This window comes from Schistocerca serialis, chromosome 4 (genome assembly GCF_023864345.2).
Source record: "Schistocerca serialis cubense isolate TAMUIC-IGC-003099 chromosome 4, iqSchSeri2.2, whole genome shotgun sequence".
In the NCBI taxonomy this organism is placed as follows: domain Eukaryota; kingdom Metazoa; phylum Arthropoda; class Insecta; order Orthoptera; family Acrididae; genus Schistocerca; species Schistocerca serialis.
The window spans coordinates 900,045,772-900,052,235 of record NC_064641.1 but is presented as its reverse complement, the minus strand read 5'-3'; positions in this window follow the sequence as shown (position 1 = coordinate 900,052,235).

Genomic DNA, 6,464 nt, shown 5'->3' with positions numbered 1-6,464 from the left:
CTAATGGTAAAAGCTCTGCGAAATGATGGCTGCTGATATATTTGTTAACAAGACAGCAATGCCACCTCTCCCCTTACCGAAACTTTAACAACGTTAAGCAGTCCACTGGCGAGTGCTTCGTTTTATCACGCTCTTTTTCCCCCAACGAAAGACAAGCCGAAACTCCTAGGCGGGGCCGGATCGGACACCGAATCACTGCCCTGGGTCTCTCACCAATCCTGGCTTATCACATGCTCATCTATTGTACAACAACCACTAGTAAAGAGAATTAATTAATACAAAGGTAGACGACGGAATGTTGCTTTTTAAATGATCAATATAACAAACCCCAAACGTTTAATTAATGGTAAAAGACATTAAGAATAATTTTTCTCTGTATAAATAAATCTGTAAATTGTGGAGGAAATGTCATAATTTAATTTAAAAATTGTATTTTTTGCTGTTCATATTAAAAAAATTCAAGAGTAATGTTTAAATATCGAAACTTTATAAACTGTAAGGAAAGTTGAAGACAGTCACCGTAATTTGTTTTGACTGTATGAAATCAGGAGCTATTTCTCTCTCTCTCTCTCTCTCTCTCTCTCTCTCTCTCTCTCTCTCGTTTGATATTGATTGCTGTATCATAAAATGTAAGTGTCGCTCTCGTATATGCAGCTCTCGGTTAAATAATTACGTTAATTTAATGGTAACAGCCGTGTCTGAATCAAGAAACCTACTTTCCTCTTCCACTAATGCCACATCTCAGTTTATTATGTTGCATTGTAGAACTTTCTCAGGCTGCAGCGTATGAAAGATGCCGACGAATTGTTCGGTGCCCACAGTCGAACGCTACTAGTTTTAAAGCGGCATTTACTTTATCAAACTTTTGTTTCAGCATCCCTGAGATTTCTTTTACTGATATTTTCCATCAGTAGCCGGGCAATGTAATTACGCAAACTGCGTAATTTTGAGATCAGTCACTGGCCTCTGAACATCGTCGTCTGTCAACGTTCCCGTCGGTCTGATTGCAATCTGACGCTGGATGGCGGAATGCAAGTCAATTAATAAGCAAGTAAGTATTTTCTATGAACCGTTTTACCATTTCAGAAGCTTTGCCACAAGAAGACGTGATTAAAAGCTTTATAATATTCCTTACTAACTGTTTAACAATCCGTAAACGCCTTTTTGGGAGTTAAATTAATTTTAGTAAGGAATATTTAAAGAAGATACCAGAAATTAACTTCTACAGGTACACTACTGGCCATCAAAATTGCTACACTACGAAAATGACGTGCTACAGACGCGAAATTTAACAGACAGGAAGAAGATGCTGTGATATGCAAATGATTAACATTTCAGAGCATTCACACAAGGTTGGCGCTGGTGGCGACACCTACAACATGCTGACATGAGGAAAGTTTCCAACCGATTTCTCATACACAAATCGGTGGGATCAGGAGGGTAATACGGAACGCCGTGCTGGATCCCATCGGCCACGTATCACTAGCAGTCGAGATGACAGGCACCTTATCTGCATGGCTGTAACGGATCGTGCAGCCACGTCACGATCCCTGTGAAACGTCCCCTTAGAAAATTTTTTGAATTACTGTGCTGGAAAACCTCTTGCGTTATTTGCTTTTCAAACAGTTGAGCAAAACTGAACGTACTCAGACATTACTTTCTTTACTTATTCTGATCATCAATAAACTGACACACAATATTTTTAGCGCAACGCAATCTGACTTTCAAAAATACCTACAATAGAATGGCCTTGACTAACCTATACCTTTCATGAAATCACTTACCTCACAAACATCTTCGTTACTCGAACTACTGCAATACAGCGAGCGCCACTACTGCCAGCTAATTAAAAGATTCTAACTACTGAAGGCACTAACTACTGATAGGCATAGTTAGCAAATGAAAGATTTTGATAGAGAACAAACAATGTATTTACCTTAATAGTGTTCAAAAGTGATATCAGTTCATGACATCCAGTGTTACAAATTTACTGTCTCTGATGGACACACGTTCACATCATCCGTTCTCAAAACTCCGCCATCTCTCTCCCCACATCCACCACTGCTGGCGGCTCACCTCCAACTGCGCAACGCTATTCGCTGTTAACAGCCAACTGCCCAACACTACAATGGCCAATATTCCAACAATACCGACGAGCCTCAGACTGCACACAGCACAGTCAGTGATTTTCATACAGAGCGCTACGTGGCGTTATCAACATAAAAATCTAAACAGCCCACTTACACCTGAGTCAACAGATGGGGACGTTTGCAAGACAACAACCTTCTGCACGAATAGTTCGACGACAATTGCTGCAGCATGGACTATCACCTCGGAGATTATGGCTGCGGTTACCCTTGATGTTGCATCACAGACAGGAGCGCCTGCAATGATGTACTCAACAACGAACCTGACTGTACGAATGGCAAAAAGTCATTTTTGCGATGAATCCAGGTTCTGTTTACAGCATCATGATGGTCGCATCCGTGTTTGGCGACATCGCGGTGAACGCACATTGGAAGTATGTATTAGTCATCGCCATACTGGCGTATCACCTGGCGTGATGGTATGGGGTGCCATTGGTTACACGTCTTGGTCAGCTCTTGTTCGCATAGACGACACTATGAACAGTGGACGTTACATTTCAGATATGTTACGATCCGTGGCTCTACTCTTCATTCGATACCTGCGAAACCCTACATTTCAGCAGGATAATGCACGACCGTATGTTGCAGGTCCTGTACGGGACTTTCTGGATACAGAAAATGTTCGACTGCTGCCCTGGCCAGCACATTCTCCAGATCTCTCACCAACTGAAAACGCCTGGTCAATGGTGGTCGAACAACTGGCTCGTCACAATACCCAGTCACTACTCTTGATGAACTGTGGTATCGTTTTGAAGCTGCATGGGCAGCAGTACCTGTACACGCCTTCCAAACTCTGATTGACTCAATGTTTAGGCGTATCAAGGCCGTTATTACTCCCAGAGGTGGTTGTTCTGGGTACTGATTTCTGAGGATCTATGCACCCAAATTGCGTGAAAATGTAATCACATGTCAGTTCTAGTATAATATATTTGTCCAATGAATACCCGTTTATCATCTGCATTTCTTCTTGGGGTAGCAATTTTAATGACCAGTAGCGTAATGTTGAACTCAATATTTCAAATTAACTCCCCCACTCTAAAAAAATCGTAATATAATATGGTAATATCAGTAATATAGCAACTTTAGCCTGCTGAGGTACCCCACCCCGTTAAATACTGCATTATGACGTAAAGAAACTGTCTTCGTTCGTAATGTACTCTTCCTTGGACAATCTGACAACGTGTATCTTAGTGGGACGAAGCCTCATTCGAAGATTGTATCCTTGCTTGGAGATAAATTTAATCGATAATTTTAGTCCGGATTGAGCTGATTAAACTTCGCTGGATAGTTTTCCTGGCCCATAGCGAAGGGGAGGTTCAAACTGTGCTTTATATTGCGTCTACGTGAGTCTTTAGCTGTATAATGCAACGTGAAGCAACGGAGCGTCGAGTTAACAAAATTATGGCTATCAGCGGTATTGTTTAACAGCGCTGTAGAGTAAAGATTAACTCCCAATCTTCAAACAGCGTTTATCGTAAATATTTAATCACTGCACCTTTATTAAACGGCGGTTTACGTCTGTAATTAGTTATGATCGTCTCTTATGATTTACTGCTATATGTAGCTTATAAGAGATCGCTAATTAGTCATCACGTAAATTAAAATTGACATCAAACACTTTTGCACCATTAGGCTCTTCAATTATTTATCACAAAACATCTTTAAAAATTCTGGTTTGTCTCCTTCCGCCTTTGTTGAAATCACTGTTATTAAAGCAGTTTCCTCCAAAACTGTCTCCGAATCTGATGAAATAATTTAATCCGCTTCAGTTTCTGGAACTGCATGATACGTAACATTTCAGGCAACACAGTTAGTCAAATAAAGATTACGACAACAGAATTTTAACTATTAACTGAGTGTTTTATTTTTCACAGTACAACATACGATCATGGATGTTAACATTAGCACAATTTAGAAGTCTAACGAGAGGTCTAAACATTTTACAACATTTTTTTATGCGACAGTTCTTCAACAATAAATTCATATAATTTTAACAATGGTGGAGTGATGTGGTGCTATCATATGAATTGCCCCTCACAGCCAGATGCTGATTCCGATGGCGCACAATGCTGGGACACCTTGTCCGAAACTTCCTCGAATACATACAACAAACAAAAAAGAAACATTCCATGTAGGCTTTCACGGCCGGCGTCTTCATGAGTAAACACTTCGGGGCTAAGTTGCCGTGGTGGATCTGTAGAAATTCTTCTCCCTGACGTTTCGTTCTCAACTACGGAGAACATCTTCCGAGGTGAGTCAACGACTGGCTGCTAGGAGCTGGGGCCGCCGCTTATATGGATATCGTAGAGGGCGCCACCGCACGTCACGTGGCTATCGTCTGTTATCTCGATTGCAGGTAATCGATTGTCACGTGACTGATGCAACGTCGACCGCCATATCTTATCCAATTTTAATCCTTCTTCTTTACGATTAAAATTGTATTGATGTTTGTGGATTTCAATTGCCTCTCTATACATATGTGTATAATAGTGCGACGTTCTCGCTAGCACGCTTGTTTCACCAAATTATATTTCGTGATCTCCATCCTTAAAAAACATGTTCTGCTACTGCCGATTTGTCGATATGTCCCAAGCGACAGTTTCTTTTGTGCTCCGTCAACCGTGTATTGATGCTTCTTTTTGTAGTTCCTATGCAAACCCTGCCACAACTACACGGTATTTTATATACCCCTGGGGTGGCTAGGGGGTGACGAGCATCTTTTGTTGATCTTAGGCATTCACTAATTTTCTTAGTAGGTCTAAAAATGGTCTCTACCTTAAACTTGGCTGGTACTTTCCCAAAGCGATCCGTGATATTATGGATGAACTACTCCAAGGATATCTATTTCTACGTCACTTATGTTGGCAGCTGTTCTTGTTTCGAATTCTGGAATATTTACTTCGTCTTCTTAGCTGAACGAATTTGGGAAGACTGTGTTTAGAAACTCAGCTTTGGCAGCACTGTCGTCTACAGTATTTCTATTGCTATCGCGTAGAGGAGGCATTTATTGTGTCATGCCGCTAGCATGCTTCACTTGACGACCACAATCTCTTTGGATTTTCTGCTAGGTTTCAAGAAAGTTTCGTTGTGGAAACTGTTATAAGCATCTCGCATCGCTAAATTTCGAGCTTCTGTACAGCATTGCCAATCTTGGAGATTTTGCGTCGGTTTAAATTTTGTATGTTTTTTTCGTTGTTTCTGCAACAGTGTTCTGCCCCGTTTTGTATACTAAGGAGGATCAGCTCTGTCGTTTGATGATTAATTTAGTATAAACCTCTCAGTTGCTGCCAGTACTATTTCTTTGAATTCAAGCCACATCTGATCTACATTTACGTTGATAATTTGGAAGGAGTGGAAACTGTCTCTTCCGGAGGCATCAAGTGTGTTTTTATCTGCTTTTTTGAATAGGAATACTTTTCCTTTATTTTTGGAAGATTTAGGGGTTGCAGTATTCAGTCTCGCTACGACAACCCCGTGTTCACTAATCCCTGTATCCGTTTTGATGCTTGTTATTAGCTCAGGATTATTTGTTGCTAAGAGTAAAAGTGTGTGCTTTACAACCGTGAAACACAACGGCGAGTACATACTTCCAGGTTTATTTAGGTGACACACTGCTTCACCACCCAAAACATCTAGGGGTTGCACTGGACCCGACACTGTCCTACAAAAGTCATCTGGCAAACACCGCTGCAAAGATACGAACTAGGAACAATATCCCGCTTAAGTTGTGTGGAACTGCCTGGGGTTCTGCCGCTGAAACGCTATGTGGTTCACTTATAGTAGCCTCCTCCGCTGTAGCCTCTCGAAATTTCAATAGTGAACGTCTTCGTAATTCTCAACGCTTCTCTTGTAACGTCTGCCAGTAGAGTTTGTTGAGCGTCTCTCGGTTACGCCTTCACGTCGACTAAACGATCTCGTGGCGGAAAGCGTCGTTCTTCGTTCGATCTTCTCTATCATTTTTGTTAGTCCTATCTGGTAAGGATCCCATATTGATGAACGATACTCAAGAACCTGTTGAACAAGCACCTTATAAGACACTTACTTCGTAGATGAGTTACATTTCCTTAAGATTTTTCTTATGAATCTTTCTCTGGCATCTGCTTTTCCTACTTTTTCTTTTATGTGGTCATTTCACTTAATGTCACTCAGGATAGCTACTCCTAGATATTTTACGTTAGACAGTATCTCAGCAGTTTCTCGTCAATAGTGCATCTGTACTGTTGTGACTTACTTCTTCTAAGTATGCCTCGCATGTTAAATTTATTTACGTTCGGGGTCAAATGGCAGAGCCTGTACCGTTGGCTTTGTTCATGGTGA